We start from the raw sequence: 22,692 nt of genomic DNA, 5'->3' as shown, positions 1-22,692 counted from the left end.
TTGAGGTCAGCATCACATGAAACCTTTAGCACTTCCGAGAACCTGCTTCTAGAAGATTCTATAGTGATCCACTGGAATCGGCCTCGGGTGACGCCTCCCTAGTCGTCGAAAGATTTCATCCCTCGCTCGGTCGTTAAGGTGGGGTGAAAACTGCAATGGAGTTGAGATTATGTACGAGTGTTTTGGGTTAGGATGCTCACTACAGGGATAGTTCAGGTGAATTGGTTGTTGTAGATTTTGAGATTCAGATTCATGTTTGCTTTTTGCTCTAGTTTTGTGAATGGCTTGCCCTGTATGTTTTCAGAAGTTGCCCACACGCAAATTTGTAGTAGATTTTGTTTCAGTTAGTATTGCACTGTTTGAACAATGCAAATGTAGAGGAAGTAATTCACTGCAGGGGAAATACTTTCAGTTTAATGGATAATTAAAATTTCTGAATTGCATGATGTGGTTCAGTTTTGCCTGATATGTGTGACAATGCCAATCTAGAGAAAATAATTGCGTGATGGAAATTAAGGAAAATAGTCTTTAACGGACAATCGTTTTCTTTGAATTGCCTGATGTGTTTAGTTTGCCTAACACGTTTCAGTTTTTTTGTACTTTACATGCTTGCTTTGTTCAGATTTTTTTGTTTTTGAAATTTGCTCTGTTACTTAAAGTCCTACTTCATATAGCAACAGAGAAAAATTCAGTTAATGTACAATCACTTCGACACTTTAGTTGCCTGTCATGGCTTCGTGTTTTGCTTCAGTTTGTTATAGTTTTTGCCTGATATGGTGTGTGAGTTTGCCTGATACGTTTTTTTTAACATTTTGACAGTTAATTGCCTGATATGTTTTTTTAACATTTTGACAGTTAATTGCCTGATATGGCTCCTTTTTTGCCTCAGTGATATGGTGTGTGAGTTTGTTACAGGACTAGGCTGAAATATACCGTTACAATTGCGGCAAATTTTCTGCATGATGATGTTCTTTCTCTTTATACGTAGCAGGAGAAAATGGCTGGGACAAGCAAAAAGGGCCTTCAGGGCGACCCTCCTGCATTTAATCCTGATGATGATCCATCTAATGCCACTGAAGAACATAGAACAAAGGTGTGCAGAATATTTGAAACATGCTACTATTTTCCTTTTGATCTATGATTCCCCCCCCCCCCCCCCGCTCTAGATTGATGTGTGCTTGATGCGTGTGTGTGCTTATAGATTGCTACTTACATATTGCTAGAGAGAGATGCTGACACATACTGGTAAGTGCCATGTGGATTTATCAGTCTGTACGCATGGTAAAAGATGGTCTGAAGTTAGTTGCATATCTATGTCCTTGATTCAGATAATTCAGTCCTTTGCTGCTTTTATTTTTCTAACATGCATTGATCGTTGCATGCTAGTCTTAGCTATGTTCATTTCATTTGGCCTAGCGCTCGATTTGCTACTGCTGCTACACTAATTCCAGCCTTGATTATATTATGAGACAAAATACATGTATAGGAGGAAGACAAATCAATGGAATTTCTTGTCATGCGGTGATACACTCATGAATCTTTGTGATTCTTTTGTGTTCTTCTTTGTATCTCTTCTTTTCTTAACCATCCAATGGATTTGTAGGCTCATGAAGCCGTGAGCATGCATCATGTATGTGTTTATTTACAATCTATAACCTTTTTGACCATTGAGTTCTAGCCAAAAATATGCTTTCTTGTAGTCAATGTTTTCTACACTAACTTGCCTAATAATGTCAGAAAGTTGCCTATAATATTTTCCATATTTTTTGGCATAGGATCTGCGGCAACTAGCAAGGTGAGGGAGGAGAGATGTGTCAGAATGCCGGTGACCAGGAAGCGAGGCAAGAGGAAGATCAAAGACGGCAGTGCCATCCATGCGCTGCGACCACCTAGCGGGGAGGAGCTAGAGCCGAGAAAGTGTTGTCGCCACTAGTCGAGGAATGGGCCGCAAACCGTCTGTAAGTATCTCGAAATCGCCCCCCTAAGCATTTGTCTTCTACTCAAATCTAGGATTCTATGTGATAGAGGCGAGATAGGGAGGTTGAAGAGGGGGGGGGTGTGGGGTCCCGGCTATTTGGGCAAATCGATGATTTCGAGCGCGGCGGTGGTTTACGACTTGGGGATGCGGTGGCTGAAATAGTTGATGATTTGAGCCGAAAGCATCCAAAACTTGCCCACCGCATGATAATGAGTTGCCAGAGATGATGGCATGAGTTGCCCAACCACTCCTGCGATGTGGGGGTTGGAATCATCGATGATTTGAGCCAAAAGTGTCCGAAAACTTGCCCAACTCATGATAGTTAGTTGCTAGAGATGCTGGCATGAGTTGCCCAAAGATCCGCTCCCGAGAGCGCTGGGTTTTATTTCGCCAAAAATATGCCCAACACATGATAGTTAGTTGCTAGAGAAGCTGGTGCGACTTGCCCAGAGATTTTTTACTTTGACTTTTTTTTTGTAGTTTTTGCATACACAACTACAAATAAGCATATGAAAGCATGAACCATCAACTTGTTGTGTTTTTTAATTAACAAATCAGGGCAGCCTACGTTGTTGATTCCACTGAATTTGCCCCAAATCACACAAATGTTGCTTGTCTATATTTCTTATTCTAGACAAATGCAACCTGATATACAGTGAGGAATGATGCATTCATAACAACACAACATTTAGTCTTCATATTATCCAAACAAAAATCTTTTGAACTGTGTGTTTTCAAAGGCAACACTGCGCAATACAAGTTTTTTGTCTGGATTGCAAAGTCACAATGAATTACACATATTTTTTTTCCAGAATTGTTGTCTTTTTTTAGTAGGACTTGCTTGACATTTGAATGTGACTTGCTAATGCTAAGCATGTGACTTGCCTGTGTTTTATGTTTTCTGCACTTTTTTTTAAGATTTTAGGTTATGTTCTTACCCCAAAACCATCAGTTACCTGTAGAGCATTATGGTCATGGTGATAAAAGGAGATAGGGCCGAGACGAAGCTTCCATCCGGATTGAGATCTGGAAGGACGGGGCGTGGAGGAAAGGGGAAGAAGCAGGGAACTCACGTCCTTTTTCTTGCACGTGATTGACGAGGGGGAGGGTTGTTTGTTGTTGCATGAGAACTTATCGGGGCAGGGACCAGGTACTGGGACTTTTCCGTTTTGATCCTCTTTCTGGACGGGGAGATATCTTTCCTTAAAAAGGGTGTGTGCCAGGAAACGCTAGGGAGCACCTGTTTGCTCCCTAGTCGTGTCCTTCCAACATATATCACGGAAGGGGAACCAGCACCATGAAGCGTACTTCACGGCCTGTACCATGAAGTGTACTTGATGACCTGGCCATCCTCCTGGTACATATCTCTGCTTCCGTCCCTATACTGCAAGGTGTAGCGAAGCTTCTCGTATTTGGACCGCATCAGAGGATGTACTGTGTAGAGATCTTGCTCCGGATCATCACACGGCGTCGGCAGCTCGCGGCGGCACGCGGGGCATGTCCCGCCGCCCTTGATCCAGCTCTCCCATAGCCATGCGTGGAAATTGTGGCTGCGTGGGTTCTCCTTCCATACGGCCATGGCTGCTTCCCTGCTCAAGCACGCAGGGAAGTCACAACTGTCTGGCGACGACAACGCTTCCGGTGCCTTCTGCGGGGCTTCGGTCACCGTAGCAGCCGGCGCCTGATCATCTCCGCCTCCGTGTGCGTTGGTGCTGCTCGCCATCGCCGGGAGCCTCGGGTGATCGACGCGGTCCGGTGGCAAGGCGCGTGCGCTGGTGATCGAGCGAGTTCCTTGGCGGCTGCTGCGTTGATCGATCTTCTTGCTCGGCGAGCGAGGTGTGTGCCTTTGGTTTCGTGCCGCGGACCTGGTGTATATGTACACCGAAGCTTGGGCATCGACAGACGTTTCCCGTTATGTTTCGGCGTAGGAGTAGGACACGGAGTCGGTTAATTTCTCATGTCGTGTTCTAGAAAAAAAATCGATACCCCTAAAATACTAATCCCTCCGTCTGGGTTTATTAGACAAGTTTCACCATTTATTTTAATAACAAAACATAAACGGAATCGATAACGCCCGAACGTGCTAGATTTTGGCAAATCGCCCCGAACGCTGCATCTACCATACGATACCTTAGCACGAATCACGGAACAAATCCAGTGTCATGTCATCCTTTTAGATCGTTCGGGCTGTAGCCCCAACGCCCGAACGCTCGAGCACTTCTCTCCCTTATCCTTTCACTCCACCGCACTAGCCTTTCCCCATTCTCCTATCCACACCTGTCGTGGCTGCTCCCCGGGCCAGCAGCAGCCGTCGACGGGGAGCGCAGCTCGCCTTGTGTCGCGGCGGAGCAGGCGGCGGAACAGCCGGAGGATGAGGAAGCTGGTGGAGGCGCGGTGTGACGGCAGTGGTGCGTGGTGGCTCGCCGAGGACGATGAAGCGAGGGGAGGCGGCGACTCCCAGGCCAGCGCAGATCAACGGGGCTCCGACGCCGTGGGAGTTCGTCGTGGACGCCGACGGGGCGCCTGAGGATATGGCTCAGATGGAGGTGGTGCGGCGCGAGCACTCGGCGGCTGGGGCACGACGCGGATGCAGCTGCGTGGTTGCGCCTGGAGTGCGAGGAAGCGGGCGGGGGCAGCGGCGCTGAGGCCCGCTAGACTCCGGTGGATGTGGCCCTTGGTCGCCGCCGTCCGCTGGTCTCTTCGTCCGGCGAATCGACGCCGGATTTGTAGGGTCCAACGGCGCGGGGTGGCTCTGGTGACCTTGCGCAAGGATGGCGCGCATGGGGAAGACAACCACCATGGCCAACCTAGTAGGTTCCATGGGGCTCGGCAATCACGATGGGGTTCGAACTTCGCGGCCCGTGACGAGGCGGTCGTCGGCGCCAGAGGTCGACTCCCCTGGTCAACGTCTCCTTCCTACGAAGGTATGCATATACTGTTGCCTCTACTCTGCTAACACTATCCTTACACGGAAACCTGCATAAATCATGCTTATTAAGACTAAATTGTGAGTGTTGCTTTACTGGACAGAAGAAGAGGTTATTCTTCAGAGAATTATGGCGTTTCTTTTGGTTTGTAACCATCATCAATAACACATGGGCGACTATTCAGTAATCTGTGTACCTTACACTACTTCCTCCTGTTTGCACTGATATGTGGATTCCTCAAATTTTGAAGCAGCCTGAACGTTACCATCAGATTCTAATTCACTTTGCATGTCTCAAATTCTGTTGTATTTTTTCCTAGCTGATTTCTGAGTCAAGTTGTGATAAAGTAGTTAGCTTAGCTATGTACTGAAGTTAGTTTAGTTTGGTGTGTACCCGAGGTTCTGCTTAAAATAGTTACCATTGTATTAGACATATATTTGACATCTTATTTAGCAAGATATTCCTCGAGAATAGACACAGTTTTCATCTTGTCAACTACAACTCCGACGTACATTTTTTGCCTCCAAAATCGCCATGTCTCACTATACATTTTTTCTTAAATTTGCCCTCTCCCTGTAAAACTTTTCTTAAATTTTCCTGGAAGATGGCAAATATACTTATCGAATCATTGCAAATTTTAGTTCTCGTATCATGAAAATTCATTATTTTTTGCCATGGCAACTTTTGATTTTTGGATCATGGCGCATTTTTACTGTTTTCTACCATGGCATTTTTTTGGTAGACCATGGAAACAAATCTTATACTTTTTGCCATGTAAGCATCAAACATTTAGTTAATTGATCATGGCAAATTTAGTTAACACATCATAACAAACTTGCTTCCTGGAAGATGGCAAATATAGTTATCGTATCATGGCAAATTTAGTTCTCGGATCATGGCAAATTAATTGCTTTCTTGCCATGGCAACTTTTGATTTTTTTGAAATTGTCGTTGTAATTCTTTAAATTGTCAAAAACAACACAAAATAGCAAATATTGCCATGACAAGTTTTGCTAATTATTTTACCTTTATTAACATGGCTATCCTAAATCCCCATGGCAATTTTTTAACTTTTATTGCCATGGCAAGTTACTATTTATTTGCCATGGCAAATTTACCTTTTATTAACATGGCAAATTTACCTAAATCCCCATGGCAATATCTAAGTTTATTTGCCATGGCAAGTTTTTACTATTTATTTGACTTTTATTAACATGGCAAATTTACCTAAATCCCCATGGCAATATCAAACTATTATTGCCATGGCAAGTTTTACTATTTATTTGCCATGGATAATATACCTTCATTAACATGACAAATTTACCTAAATTCCCATGGCAATATTTAACTTTTATTGCCCTGGAAAATTTTACTTTTTATTTGCTATGGTTAATTTACCTTTATTAACATGGCAAATTTACCTAAATTCCCATGGCAAATTTTAACTTTTATTGCCATGGCAAGATTTACTATTCATTTGATCTTTATTAACATGGCAGATTTTACTTTTATTTTTGCGTGCCAATTATTAATTTTTCTACACCATGGCAAAATTAACCTTTTTATTGCCATGGCAAATTTACCTTTTATTTTCCATAATTTTTTTATTTAATTTACATGGCAATTTTAATTTTTGTCACTCATGGCAAACATACTTCTATGCAGCATGGCAGGTTTTACTTTTATTTTGCCATGGCAAAAATACTTAGAAAACACGACAATTATTACTAAACAATAGATGGTGCATTTTTTGTTTTGTGCTTCGGCAAATTTATATAGTAAAAATAGCACACAAAATTTTAATCCATATTTTCTTGAAATTATGGTACAGATGCAAACTGCCATGATTTTTTTCCTTTTTGTGCCATTGCATATTTTTTTCTTTCCATCATGGTACAGATGCAAAATTTGTTTATAAAGATGATTGCAATTTTTGCTTTGAAACCATTGGGATTCTTTTAGTAGTATCTTGTTTTCCATTTTTCTATCTATCATGACTTCTTTTTGACTTTTTCAGTGATGGCAAGTTCATATGCATCCACACTGCACATTTTCCATGTTTTTGATTGGTAAACAACAAAAATTGCCATGGCAAATTCATACATTTTGACATCTTTGCAAATAAGATCTTTTTGGTTCATTCATATTATAGCGGAAGAGTTCTCATGGTTCATTCATACTTTTTTATTTTTGCAGCATTTTGTGACTTTTTTTCATTGCATGGAAAAATCTAGCCTTTATTTAGTCACATCCAATAGTGGTTTTTTTGGTCACAGTAAAAATTGGCACAATCTTGGCTTTTTTCACAACAAAAAGGCCTCTAGGCCCCTGAGGTAGGGTGTTCGGGCTGGGTGATTCTCGTCCCGAACACATGCGTTCGGTCGATGCCTTCCACGGGACCGAACGAATCGTTCGATCTGGGGCTCTTCCAGACCGAACGTTCGGCAGTTATCGAGGTCCAACATAAATTACATTATACAAAAAACATACTTTTGAATTTGTATTTGAAATAGATTTTTAATGGTATAATTTTTGTGACATGTAGTTCAAATTTTATTAGTTAAATTCATGGTCAAAAATTAGTCCAAGATAAGAGGAGACCTAATAAACCTGGACTGAGGGATATTTCTGAAGCATTTTGGAGTAATGGTTTTATTTTCTGCCATGACTTCCACGAATGTCATTGCACAAAAAAAAAATTTCAAGCAGTTAAAATATTTGTCGGAAAAAACTTCATTTTTAATAAGTTTTTTCATCATTTTTTTCCTTCGGGTTTTACCCTTCATCCCGAGCTCGTTTGAGATCGGGAGCACGAGAGGAGTTTTGAAAGGTTTTACACTGTGTTATACAAGTACTACATTACTAAGTACCACAATATTCTTTCGAGCATCCTTTTTTTTTTATGTTTTCCCATGGCAAAGCAATCCACATTCCAAGCAATAAACTTCTTTAGGAGCCTGTTTTCTGTGATCTTCGACAAACCAAATTTGATAGTCATTTTATGATTATCTTTTTGTTTTTCTGCAAATGCCATGCCTTGTCTGCAAGTGTTGTGACGGATGTCCTTTAGGTTTATCTACATTTGTCGTGGGAGGGGTAACGCGACCTTGTTTGTCCATTTCTTTTCGCTGATTGCTTCAGGAGTTCTTCCAATGTTTCGACACATGAAACTCCACTAGCTTTGTGTTATTTTTGTTTTTTGTTTATCATGGTTTTTTGGGTACAAACAAATCTCAATCCTCGCACCCTCACAAAAAATGGCGTGCCAAGTTTGCTTCTAGGGTACACCAACAATGATGCAACGAGCACATCATTTTAGTTGGTGACTTTGAAAGATCAATGGTAACAAATATCATATGAATAGCAGTGGCAAACATGAAGCGAACGAAAGAGTAATAGACATAGGGATCCACGGAGGGGTCGATATTACAATGAGATGGAGATGAGTGATGTTGAAGGTGGTCGATGAAGATGGTTGATTCCGATGTCCCCTTGCACGTGGTGATGAAACTGACGATCTCCTTCTTGTCGATTCACCCTCTGGATGCCTTTCAGAGGCTAAGGTTCTATGTCCGGGATCAGTTTCTGGTATCTGTATGTGTCCGATCTCCGATCCGCTTCCATGAGGGGAAGTGGTTGACCAAGAGGAGGGGCGGTGGCTGGTACGACCACACGCGCTCGTACCAGACGATGTCGAGTGCTCTAGATACCATGTGCAGGTGCAACCTCCAGCTTCTCCCAAATTGCTTCATTCTTTTATAGTAATTATTTATCACATTAATTGGCGTGACTTTATCACGTTTTTCTGATGTTCTTTCCTTAGCCTTCCAACAACTTTTAAAAACACATCCTGAGGAAAAATATACAAAAGAAGTGCACGAACACAATAAAATCTAACAAAACCTACCGTGCAGGCACAACAAAAAACGTCAAATTAGCACATAATTTGAACTCATTAATAAGGTTATTCGAACTTTGATGAGAGTGACAACATTTTCTATTGTGTATGTTTTTTTTACAAGTGCATGAATCAAAACACGGTGTCATTTATGAATAAAACAATATATAATAAGAACAAAAGGCAGATAGACTTCCTCTTATTTTTCTCCCCTAATTAATCCTAGGCGGCTAGGATAAACTCTTCCCTCCAGACTTTACCAGAGAGCCCGTGGACTCGCCTTCCCTTCGCCTGCCGCTCTGGCGCCCGGTGGTGGGAGGGGAATCCCGGTGCCTTCGCTCCTGTTAGTAGTTTAGGTTAGAATATTTTAATTTTAATAGGTGCGACGCTCGGGTGGATGATGTCGCTTCTTCTTCGAGTTTGTCTTCCGAATTTTGATCCTCCTGGAGTACGTTTGTCTGGACGTAGTCGACGGAGCTCCGGTGTAGGTTCCTGTTGTTTCCTTAGGGCGGGGAGGTTAGGGTTTCTTCTCATGTGGCGAGATTTGGTGTTAGGTGCTTCAGATCTATGCAAGGATTCAATAGCGGGACGACTGCAGCTCGCGCTGGTCCGTAGTGACACGTGCACGAAGACTTCCTGATTGTCATCGATAAGGTCAAGCTAGCTCTGGTAGACGAGCGGCGATAGGGGCACGTCGGTGGCTCGTTCTAATGGGAGTAGTGGTCATTTGGTGGTCTCGAAACTCTATGTAACTTTTATTATGTTTGAGATGTTTTGTACTTTCAGTAACTTCTGTAATAAATTTGATCTTTTTTGTAAAAAATAATAAGAGCAAAAGGTAGTACAATGGCGTTCCTTTTTTTTGAGGGTAATGGCGTTCCTACAGGACGGATGAAATGATAGTAGGAAAAAGAAATTGAAGTAAGATGAAACATTACGTCTTTTCTAGTAACTGCAGTATAATTTTTTCTTTCCGGAGACGAACCGAACTTGCGTTGAAATTAAGTTATGGAACAACACACCCCAATAAAAAAGAAAATTACATATAGGTCCCTAGAGACCGATTCAACACGCACATCAGCGTGAGATGAGGGTGCAGCGCTGCCAGTGCCGCTCCCGCTCCCGCTCCCTCCTAGAGTCGGCAAGAAACATTTGACGAGCGCACGGATTAATGACGGAAGTATGCACACCGGAGAGATGAAGCAACAGTGCAGCATCGCATCCATCACCTTGATAGGTCTCGAGTACGTCAAGACATTGCCGCCAGCGAAATCTAATAGATCCTGAGGCAAGCAACAAGACTTCTGCACCGAAGCTAGAGCGCGCGCCTTAAACATTCTAATGGTTCACAACAATCATGTACAATGTATACCTTTAGAATTCGCATACATATTAGCCGACATTATTGATTTATCATTAAATCACTCCTTTCTTTTGCGTTAGAATAATTCAAGATACATTCAAGGCACGTCGCCGATCATCCAAGGATCAAACAATCACATGAGCCAAGGTAGTGAAATTTGTTGACGAGGTTCACCAACAACGTTAAACCGTTGCAGAAACACAACTTTAATCGACCAAATGACTACGACGGGATTGACGGATGCACCGACATATACGGATTCACTAGAAATTACACCTTGTCAAAGCGTGCACATAATTAAACCCAGAGCGTATGGCTAACGATGAAGATTTATTATTGGTGAGTGAAAACCACGACAATATCGAAGAGTACACTTGATACATATGCTATATATATAGTCGGTACGGAATATATATCGCAATGCTTTATCGAGAAAAGAGAGAAATATATGGCAATGATGGTGCAAGTGCAACCGCTGACTTACATCGCCGAGTACATATCCAGAAAAAGAAAGGGGAACAACTACCATGAAGCGTACTAATTCACGACCTGTGCCATGAAGCGTAGTACTAATTCACGACTTGTGCCATGAAGTGTACTTGACGACATGGGCATCCTCCTGGTACATATATCTGGTTCCGTCCATATACTGCAGGGTGTTGCGAAGCTTCTCGTAGTTGGACCGCAGCAGAGGATGTACCGTGTAGAGATCTTGCTCCGGATCATCACACGGCGTCGGCAGCTCGCGCCGGCACGCAGGGCATGTCCCGCCGGCCTTGATCCAGCTCTCCCATAGCCATGCGTGGAAGCTGTGGCTGCGTGGGTTTTCCTTCCATACGGCCATGGCTGCTTCACTACGTGCGGGTTTTCCTTCCATACGACCATGGCTGCTTCCCTGCTCAAGCACGCAGTGAAGTCACAACTGTCCAGCGACGCTTCCGGTGCCTTCGTCGGGGCCTCGGTCGCCGCAGCAGCCGGCGCCTGATCCTCTCCGCCTCTGTGTGCGTTGGTGCTGCTCGTCATCGCCGGGAGCCTCGGATGATCCGGTGGCTCTGGTGATCGAGTCGAGCGAGTTCCACGGTGGCTGCTGCGACCTCGATCGATCTTCTTGATCTGTGAGCGAGGTGTGTGCCTTTGGTTTCGTGCCGCGGGCCTGGTGTATATGTACACCGAGGCTTGGGGATCGACAGACGTTTCCCGTTATGTTTAGGGGGAGGAGTAGGACGCGGAGTCGCTTAATTTCTTCCGTTGTGTTCTAGAGTCAGATTCGGAACCAGCCGTTGACTGCCTTCATTCTCCCGAACCACGAGTAAATAGTGGCATAAAACAAACATAATTTGGGCTGGATTCCAAAAAACTACCAGTTTTCATTTTTTTTAAAAAGCTACCACAAATTTGGTTGGCTGTTTCAAAAAATTCAAATTGACTTGTGATTAAATCGGACTCGATATAGCCCTGACGTTCGATCTTGGAGCTCCCCAAATCGAAAGAATCTGGTAGCGATCCGATCGATCGAACGATTACGTGCGCCACAACTCCTATTTAGAGCCCGTTGCGTCAGTTAAAGCGCAATTGGTAAAAGTCGCACACCCTTCACTTTGTACGTTTCAAATGGGCCTGCGCACAATCGCAAGCACAAGTGGAAAGCTTCTGGTTTTGGGGAGCCTCTGAAAGCTTCCTGGGAGTTTTTGGTGGTTTTCTAGACCGTTTTTTATCTGGTTTTTCTTTTTGTTTTCTGATATCCTTTTCTTTGTTCTTTATTTTTATTTTTCCCTTTTCTTTCCTTTTCCTTTTTCTTTCTTTTTATATTTTATATGCACATTTTTTCAAATTTGAATACTTTCTTCAAATTCATGAAACGTTTTTTCAAAACATATGAACTTTTTTCAAAAGCATGAGTATATGCAAATCCACAAACTTTTGCCAATTTATGACTTTTTAATCCAAAATCTGTAAAAATTGATTACTTTTTTGTCCAAATCCATGAACTTATTTTTCAAAATTGATTTACTTTTTCAAATCAACAAACTTTTTAACAAAATCCATGATTTTTTTTCAAAGTCGATGAATTTTTTTCAATTTCACGTTTTTTTTTCAAAATTCGTGTACTTTTTCAATTCATGATGCACAGAGGAGTTTGTCCATTGCCGTTGCTAGTCTGGAGTGGAAGGGGTTTGAGCTTTGGTTTGCTGCCATGCATACAGTGCAATCTTTTTTTTTTTGCGGGATGCATACAGTGCAATCATGGTGAAGGTAATTACACAGCGTATACTGTTGATTAGTGAGGCACTCTTGTATAAAGGTTGGCAATCCGGCCGGAGTCCATTTCTTACGTGTACGTTCTCGTCCCAGGGAGTAAGTCAAGTTTGGAGCATCGTCGACGGATGGGTAAACATGTACGTAGTACAAACACGATATTTGGAGCCTCAACAGGTTACCACCGCCTTGTAAGAAGCCAAGCTATCCCCAAGGACAGGCAGGGCACACAGAAAACGTTGGCAGCAAACTGTCGGCAGAACAAATACACTTCTACTGATACTTTTTTCCTCGCTCCTAGAAACTGAATTGATACTTGTTCTCCATCATGATAACCCCCTATGATGAAAGTGCATGGTGACGACAGCCAAACACCATAACTCGCGTGATTTTTGAGGCGGTTTTGACATAAAAATAGCATCCTCAGCGTTTAGATTTGTAGGCTGCCGCCTAGGCTTTGACAAGTTTCTGTCTCCGCCATTGCCCCTTTGCATGGACCAATTCTTCAAGGTCCATTCTACACCATCTCCCAGCCAAAGACGACAACTGGTCCACCTTATCATACAACCCAAGAGGACCACCTGTATGGATAAAGAGGACCTTCCGCCCTTCCCACTTGATTGGATTCTTGGACATGTCTTTCAACATACCATAAGCTGCCTTACCGCTGTAAAAAAAACAAAGCCATGCATGTCCCCATTAAGCATACTATTCACTTAGACGAAAGGACTAGCATACATGATATAAATGTCACGTCACACATAAAAGGAAAAAATATTACACCTGTAGACTGGATCAAGCACAATGCCTGTTGCTGCAGCTATATCCTTCACAAATTTAAGCTCTTCAGGTGTGCTCATGGCATAGCCTAAGCCCTTAGCCTATCAAGCAAAATATTCACAAATTTGACTAACATAAATACTCCCTCCGTTCACTTTTGTAAGACCTTTTAGACATTTAAGACAACACCTAAAACAGTTCAATTTCAGCTGTCCTAAACGACTTACAAAAATGAACAAAGGGAGTAGTTGAATTCATTCTTTATAGAAGTGTTCCATCAGAAAGGCGATTCTGGGAAATGAACAAACTAGCCACACAAAAAATAGCAAAAGGATTTTATTCTTCAAGATGGTTGTAGCCAAGGTTCTTAGTTTGTAATCTTCTAGGATTTTAGTGGATAAATATTCACATTTACGGAAAACCATACTATCAAGAGGGCCACATGCGAGAGAACTAGCGATGAACTCCTTTTCAATATCCTCAAACAATACGGGTTATACAACATATACTCACATCTTCAATCCTGACTATATCATGGGAATTCAAACGAGGTTGAAGTCCATCAATGAGACCTTGAACATTATCATAGAAGTATCCAGGGTTATAACAAACAAAGAATCCATGGACCTATCGTACAAGTGGATGATTAGTATGGAGACATCAGCAAGATAAGAAAATAGCTAAAGAAAGCTTATACTTTTGCCTTTATGCTACTCAATTGTGATCCTAAAGCAAGACCAGCAACGGTTCCACCACTGCACAAAGTTCAATCATGATAAATCGCAAAGTGATAATATAACAACTTCCATGATGTATGCATGAAACAATAGAAAACATGTAAATAAAATTACCCATATAATGTAAAAAATAACAGGGGTCACCGAAATACCTGCCGCATGCAACAACAATGTCATCAAACTGAACATCACCAGATAACTGAATTTGCTGCTCAATCTCCCTTACTGCTTCAATATATCCCCTGTAAGAGCAAGACACCTACATGTTACACGTAAGATTGAATGGCATAAACTAAATTGTCATTTAATTTTTTTTTTCTAAGGCCTTTTTGAACTCCAGCTATTCCTTTACAATACGTAATCTTACATTCAGTTTGCACAATGAAAATTTTAATGTTTTCTCGACACAATGTGAACATAATACACTAATGCTCTGTTTGGATGTAGACATTGAAAGGCTTGGCATTGAATTGGCTTGAATGCCAAATATTCAAGACATTGATATTGAGCTTCAATGCCAATTTCGGTGTTTGGATGCTCATGTATTTGGCTTGTGGAATCCAAGAAAAAACAATTTCAATTCTTGTTTGGATGGTCAAGTGCTGAATTGCACACGTAAAAGGGTATGCAGTTTCATATTTTGCTGTACATGTTTCAAACTGAATTGCACATGACATATGTATGTGTTTGAATGACCCATCAGTCAATTTTTGCGCAAGTACACCTATGATTGGACCAAAAAGAGGGGAGCATGTGCGTGAGGGATTGAAGAAGAATACATCATATGCATAGTGACTTGTTGTGTTCAATAGGGTATGCTGTGAAACTTGGCTCACAACAGAATATTTATTGTGCAAAGATATAGTAAGCTGGTATATCTAGTGCGAGTTAGATAAGACATAGGCTAGGTGAAAGAATATTTGGGAGATGATAAAATGGTTCTTGTATTTTAAAAAGGTAAGACACATGGTATCTTTATATAGTGGATGCTTAGACCGTTAACCTTTCCTATCACAATAATAACTCCTAGGGTATGACTCCTATAATCCTAGACTTCCTAATATAGGAATGTAAGACAACCATCAATCCATGAGTATCAATCCTCGAGGGAAACATCAAACTATGTTATAAGTGTTGGGTTTCGTAGTAATTTCAAAAAAAATTCCTACGCACACGCAAGATCATGGTGATGCACAGCAACGAGAGGAGAGAGTGTAGTCTACGTACCCACGCAGACCGACTGCGGAAGCGTTGACACAACGTAGAGGAAGTAGTCATACGTCTTCACGATCCGACCGATCCAAGCACTGTTACTCTGGCACCTCCGAGTTCTTAGCACACGTACAGCTCGATGACGATCCCCGGGCTCCGATCCAGCAAAGCATCGGGGAGGAGTTCCGTCAGCACGACGGCGTGGTGACGATCTTGATGTTCTACCGACGCAGGGCTTCGCCTAAGCACTACAACGATATGACCGAGGTGGAATATGGTGGCAGGGGGCACCGCACACGGCTAAGGAACGATCACATGGATCAACTTATGTGTCTAGAGGTGCCCCCTGCCTCCGTATATAAAGGAGCCAAGGGGGAGGGGGCCGCCGGCCAGGAGGAGGGCGCAGGAGGAGTCCTACTCCTACCGGGAGTAGGACTCCCCCCCCCCAATCCTAGTTGGACTAGGATTCCCCGAGGGGGAAAGAGAGAGAGGGGGGCCGGCCACCTCTCCTAGTCCTAATAGGACTAGGGGAGGGGGGAGGCGCGCGGCCATCTTGGGCTGCCCCTTTCTCCTTTCCACTAAAGCCCATTAAGGCCCATATGGCTCCCGGGGGGTTCCAATAAGGGAGTTTTCTGTGATGTACTACTTTCCAATAAGGGAGCAGGTACAGTTACCTCATCAAGTTCTACTTTCCTCCCACTCACTTCTTTCGAGAGAAACTCCTTCTCTAGAAAGGATCCATTCTTAGCAACGAATGTCTTGCCTTCGGATCTGTGATAGAAGGTGTACCCAACAGTCTCCTTTGGGTATCCTATGAAGACACATTTCTCCGATTTGGGTTCGAGCTTATCAGGTTGAAGCTTTTTCACATAAGCATCGCAACCCCAAATTTTAAGAAACGACAACTTTGGTTTCTTGCCAAACCACAGTTCATAAGGCGTCGTCTCAACGGATTTTGATGGTGCCCTATTTAACGTGAATGCGGCCGTCTCTAAAGCATAACCCCAAAACGATAGCGGTAAATCAGTAAGAGACATCATAGATCGCACCATATCCAGTAAAGTATGATTACGACGTTCGGAAACACCATTGCGCTGTGGTGTTCCGGGTGGCGTGAGTTGCGAAACTATTCCACAATTTTTCAAATGTACACCAAACTCGTAACTCAAATATTCTCCTCCATGATCAGATCGTAGAAACTTTATTTTCTTGTTACGATGATTTTCAACTTCACTCTGAAATTCTTTGAACTTTTCAAATGTTTCAGACTTATGTTTCATTAAGTAGATATACCCATATCTGCTTAAGTCATCTGTGAAGGTGAGAAAATAATGATATCCGCCACGAGCCTCAATATTCATCGGACCACATACATCTGTATGTATGATCTCCAACAAATCTGTTGCTCTCTCCATAGTACCGGAGAACGGTGTTTTAGTCATCTTGCCCATGAGGCACGGTTCGCAAGTACCAAGTGATTCATAATCAAGTGGTTCCAAAAGTCCATCAGTATGGAGTTTCTTCATGCGCTTTATACCGATATGACCTAAACGGTAGTGCCACAAATAAGTTGCACTGTCATTATCAACTCTGCATCTTTTAGTTTCAACATTATGAATATGTGTGTTACTACTATCGAGATTCATCAAAAATAGACCACTCCTCAAAGGTGCATGACCATAAAAGATATTACTCATATAAATGGAACAACCATTATTCTCTGACTTAAATGAATAACCGTCTCGCATCAAACAAGATCCAGATATAATGTTCATGCTCAACGCTGGCACCAAATAACAATTATTTAGGTCTAATATTAATCCCGAAGATAGATGTAGAGGTAGCGTGCCGACCGCGATCACATCGACTTTGGAACCGTTTCCCACGCGCATCGTCACCTCGTCCTTTGCCAGTGTTCGCTTAATCCATAGTCCCTGTTTCGAGTTGCAAATATTAGCAACAGAACCAGTATCAAATACCCAGGTGCTACTGCGAGCTCTAGTAAGGTACACATCAATAACATGTATATCACATATACCTTTGTTCACCTTGCCATCCTTCTTATCCGCCAAATACTTGGGGCAGTTCCGCTTCCAGTGATCAGTCTGCTTGCAATAGAAGCACTCAGTTTCAGGCTTAGGTCCAGGTTTGGGTTTCTTCTCTTGAGTAGCAACTTGCTTGCCGTTCTTTTTGCAGTTCCCTTTCTTCTTCCCTTTGCCCTTTTTCTTGAAACTAGTGGTCTTGTTGACCATCAACACTTGATGCTCCTTCTTGATTTCTACCTCCGCAGCTTTCAGCATCGCGAAGAGCTCGGGAATAGTCTTATTCATCCCTTGCATATTATAGTTCCTCACGAAGCTCTTGTAGCTTGGTGGCAGTGATTGGAGAATTTTGTCAATGACGCAATCATCTGGAAGATTAACTCCCATCTGAATCAAGTGATTATTATACCCAGACATTTTGAGTATATGCTCACTGACAGAACTGTTCTCCTCCATCTTGCAGCTATAGAACTTATTGGAGACTTCATATCTCTCAATCCGGGCATTTGCTTGAAATATTAACTTCAACTCCTGGAACATCTCATATGCTCCATGACATTCAAAACGTCGTTGAAGTCCCGATTCTAAGCCGTAAAGCATGGCACACTGAACTATCGAGTAGTCATCAGCTTTGCTCTGCCAGACGTTCATAACATCTGGTGTTGCTCCAGCAGCAGGTCTGGCACCCAGCGGTGCTTCCAGGACGTAATTCTTCTGAGCAGCAATGAGGATAATCCTCAAGTTACGGACCCAGTCCGTGTAATTGCTACCATCACCTTTCAACTTTGCTTTCTCAAGGAACGCATTAAAATTCAATGGAACAACAGCACGAGCCATCTATCTACAATCAACATAAACAAGCAAGAAACTATCAGGTACTAAGTTCATGATAATTTTAAGTTCAATTAATCAAATTACTTAAGAACTCCCACTTAGATAGACATCCCTCTAATCCTCTAAGTGATCACGTGATCCAAATCAACTAAACCATAACCGATCATCACGTGAGATGGAGTAGTTTTCAATGGTGAACATCGTTTTATGTTGATCATATCTACTATATGATTCACGCTCGACCTTTCGGTCTCCGTGTTCCGAGGCCATATCTGCATATGCTAGGCTCGTCAAGTTAAACCTGAGTATTCTGCGTGTGCAAAACTGGCTTACACCCGTTGTAGATGGACGTAGAGCCTATCACACCCGATCATCACGTGGTGTCTAGGCACGACGAACTTTGGCAACGGTGCATACTCAGGGAGAACACTTCTTGATAATTTAGTGAGAGATCATCTTATAATGCTACCGTCAATCAAAACAAGATAAGATGCATAAAAAGATAAACATCACATGCAATCAATATAAGTGATATGATATGGCCATCATCATCTTGTGCTTATGATCTCCATCTCCGAAGCACCATCGTGATCACCATCGTCATCGGCGTAACACCTTGATCTCCATCGTAGCATCGTTGTCGTCTCGCCAAGCTTGTGCTTCCACGACTATCGCTACCGTTTAGTGATAAAGTAAAGCATTACATCGCGATTGCATTGCATACAATAAAGCGACAACCATATGGCTCCTGCCGGTTGCCGATAACTCGGTTACAAAACATGATCATCTCATACAATAAAATTCAGCATCATGCCTTGACCATATCACATCACAACATGCCCTGCAAAAACAAGTTAGACGTCCTCTACTTTGTTGTTGCAAGTTTTACGTGGCTGCTACGGGCTTAAGCAAGAACCAATCTCACCTACGCATCAAAACCACAACGATAGTTTGTCAAATAGACTCCGTTTTAACCTTCGCAAGGACCGGGCGTAGCCATACTTGGTCCAACTAAAGTTGGAGAGACAGTCGCCCGCAAGCCACCTATGTGCAAAGCACGTCGGGGGAACTGGTCTCACGTAAGCGTACGCGTAATGTTGGTCCGGGTCGTCTCGTCCAACAATGCCGCCGAACCAAAGTATGACATGCTGGTAGGCAGTATGACTTATATCGCCCACAACTCACTTGTGTTCTACTCGTGCATATAACATCAACATATAAAACCTAGGCTCGGATGCCACTGTTGGGTTTCGTAGTAATTTCAAAAAAAATTCCTACGCACACGCAAGATCATGGTGATGCACAGCAACGAGAGGGGAGAGTGTAGTCTACGTACCCACGCAGACCGACTGCGGAAGCGTTGACACAACGTAGAGGAAGTAGTCGTACGTCTTCACGATCCGACCGATCCAAGCACCATTACTCCGGCACCTCCGAGTTCTTAGCACACGTACAGCTCGATGACGGTCCCCGGGCTCCGATCCAGCAAAGCGTCGGGGAGGAGTTCCGTCAGCACGACGGTGTGGTAACGATCTTGATGTTCTACCGACGCAGGGCTTCGCCTAAGCACTACAACGATATGACCGAGGTGGAATATGGTGGCAGGGGGCACCGCACATGGCTAAGGAACGATCACGTGGATCAACTTGTGTGTCTAGAGGTGCCCCCTGCCTCCGTATATAAAGGAGCCAAGGGGGAGGGGGCCGCCGGCCAGGAGGAGGGCGCAGGAGGAGTCCTACTCCTATCGGGAGTAGGACTCCCCCCAATCCTAGTTGGACTAGGATTCCCCGAGGGGGAAAGAGAGAGAGGGGGGCCGGCCACCTCTCCTAGTCCTAATAGGACTAGGGGAGGAGGGAGGCGCGCGGCCATCTTGGGCTGCCCCTTTCTCCTTTCCACTAAAGCCCATTAAGGCCCATATGGCTCCCGGGGGGTTCCGGTAACCTCCCGGTACTCCGGTAAAATCCCGATTTCACCCGGAACACTTCCGATGTCCAAATATAGGCTTCCAATATATCAATCTTTATGTCTCGACCATTTCGAGACTCCTCGTCATGTCCGTGATCACATCCGGGACTCCGAACTAACTTCGGTACATCAAAATGCATAAACTCATAATAACTGTCATCGTAACGTTAAGCGTGCGGACCCTACGGTTCGAGAATAATGTAGACATGACTGAGACACATCTCCGGTCAATAACCAATAGCGGGACCTGGATGCCCATATTGGCTCCTACATATTCAACGAAGATCTTTATCGGTCAGACCGCATAACAACATACGTTGTTCCCTTTGTCATCGGTATGTTACTTGCCCGAGATTCGATCGTCGGTATCCAATACCTAGTTCAATCTCGTTACCGGCAAGTCTCTTTACTCGTTCCGTAATACATCATCCCGCAACTAACTCATTAGTTGCAATGCTTGCAAGGCTTATGTGATGTGCATTACCGAGAGGGCCCAGAGATACCTCTCCGACAATCGGAGTGACAAATCCTATTCTCGAAATACGCCAACCCAACATCTACCATTGGAGACACCTGTAGAGCTCCTTTATAATCACCCAGTAACGTTGTGACGTTTGGTAGCACACGAAGTGTTCCTCCGGCAAACGGGAGTTGCATAATCTCATAGTCATAGGAACATGTATAAGTCATGAAGAAAGCAATAGCAACATACTAAACGATCGGGTGCTAAGCTAATGGAATGGGTCATGTCAATCAGATCATTCAACTAATGATGTGACCTCGTTAATCAAATAACAACACTTTGTTCATGGTTAGGAAACATAACCATCTTTGATTATCGAGCTAGTCAAGTAGAGGCATACTAGTGACACTAAGTTTGTCTATGTATTCACACATGTATTATGTTTCCGGTTAATACAATTCTAGCATGAATAATAAACATTTATCATGATATAAGGAAATAAATAATAACTTTATTATTGCCTCTAGGGCATATTTCCTTCAATAAGCAGGAATGTAAGAGAAGAAAATTGTACGTAGCAGCTATCATCACATATAAGACCGTACCAATCTCCCAATGAGTTGGATCCACCACCAGAAATCACATATGGCTTCCGTCCATTTTCCAAAAGCCTCTTTTTTAGCATGTCAGTTAAAGCCTATAACAAATAAATACTTACGTGATTGGAGAACTTCTTGAGCAATACAAGAGGTACAACATAACAAATAATTCGAGGTGTAGGAAGAACTAATCACTGAGGTTATGAAGGGAACCGATGCAAAAAGTTGTACTACATGTATCAAAAGAATAGACAATATATAACATCAAAAAATTCAAAGGACAAAAAAATGATAGTACTAAGTATTATGATCTGAAACAATAACAAAACACATGCTATTTAATATGGTTATCTTTTAACAAATAAAAACATATCTTATTAAGCATGAATAATGAGTGAGACTCGTTTATGGACAAGGATTTGGCAACATATCAAACACAACTATGAAAACCACAAACCACCACAACATAACGCATCACAGAGGAGAGCATACCACACCCCCAATTATAACAAAATCTCTTTTTGAGACAAGGTCAATGTGCGCTCCCAATAATCTCTCGACAAGGAGATTACCAACCAAACCAGGATCTTCATCCACAAGAAGCTGAAAACATCCCACCAAAACCAAGTAAAAAAGAAATGCATTTCCACAGAAGCATTTGATCATTTTCACCTCACAAGAACATAACTTACCTTGGAGGTAACAAGTACCAGATAGCAATCGAGATTAACATACTTGGCAGCCACGGCAGTTGCTCGGCAATGGTTGCTCTGGATACCACTGATAGTGATAACACAATCGGCACCCTGTGTGACGGCATCTGCCATCAGAAATTCGAGCTTCCGAACTTTATTGCCGCTCAGTTCCATGCCAGCGAGATCATCCCGCTACAGTCTCCCAAAAATTTCCACATCAGAATTGAAATGCTAATAGTACTAACGAGGTAACCATGAAGTACCCCAAATTTTGGAAATTGAACAAAGTAGTGCTTCTTGTGTTTCACCTTGATCCATACTTCGGTGCCTCTTGGCAAATTGGGGAGGTTCCACTTGTGAATTGGAGTTGGAAACTGTTTTGGTTACAAAAAAGGAAATGCATTAGACTTAACCATTCCACATTCTTTTGTTACTTTAAAGTTTAAACTAATTGAAATCTGCATACTAATCAGTCCAAGTAGAGATAGCAAAGCTTACTTGGCTGAGGGTGTAGTTGTGGGATGGGATGATGGAGAGGTCTGAAGCCCAAGGCGGCAGCGTATAGACCTTCTTAGAAAGGAAGCTGCCGATCTGGGATGAGGAAGAAGTATGAGCCACTCTGTAGGCTGATGTCGAGGTCCAGTGGCGGATTGCGACGTGAGGAGAGAACAATCGGAGAATGGAAGTATTGGGTACCATTGCTCTGGAAGATTGTTTCCCCAGTCGACCGACCGATCGTTACCGGTTAACGTTTTCCTAAACAATGTATGCCTGTAAGACAACCTAAGCTTACTTAGATAAAAGTTGACCAACAAAAATAGAGTAAATTAAAGCACCTATGAGCAGAACATAACTAATTTTCGACGTGGAGATACAGAAACCTATAGCTACAATGTATGTTAATTGTGATCCAATGTTCTGAACTTTGAATGCCCTCTCTTTA

General features: G+C 42.8%; 1 long non-coding RNA gene and 1 pseudogene across 2 annotated transcripts; one reads left to right on the top strand and one right to left on the bottom strand.

The window, feature by feature from the left end:
• The first annotated feature begins 4,143 nt into the window (after positions 1 to 4,143).
• Positions 4,144 to 9,676, top strand: LOC125543017. 2 transcript variants are annotated; one of them, XR_007298227.1, is made up of 3 exons: positions 4,161 to 4,902; positions 5,009 to 8,624; positions 9,367 to 9,676. It is a non-coding gene; the product is annotated as an uncharacterized LOC125543017 (long non-coding RNA). The 2 variants fall into 2 exon arrangements; XR_007298226.1 differs by lacking the exon at positions 9,367 to 9,676 and having other exon boundaries at positions 4,144 to 4,902; positions 5,009 to 5,376.
• A 3,072-nt stretch (positions 9,677 to 12,748) lies between these two features.
• On the bottom strand, positions 12,749 to 22,448 carry LOC125548029 (annotated as a pseudogene).
• Between the last annotated feature and the right edge of the window lie 244 nt (positions 22,449 to 22,692).

The sequence above is a fragment of the Triticum urartu genome, chromosome 3 (assembly GCF_003073215.2).
Source record: "Triticum urartu cultivar G1812 chromosome 3, Tu2.1, whole genome shotgun sequence".
NCBI classification, from domain to species: Eukaryota; Viridiplantae; Streptophyta; class Magnoliopsida; order Poales; family Poaceae; genus Triticum; species Triticum urartu.
Note: the sequence above shows the minus strand (reverse complement) of the source record. Positions and strands in the feature narration are given on the sequence as shown.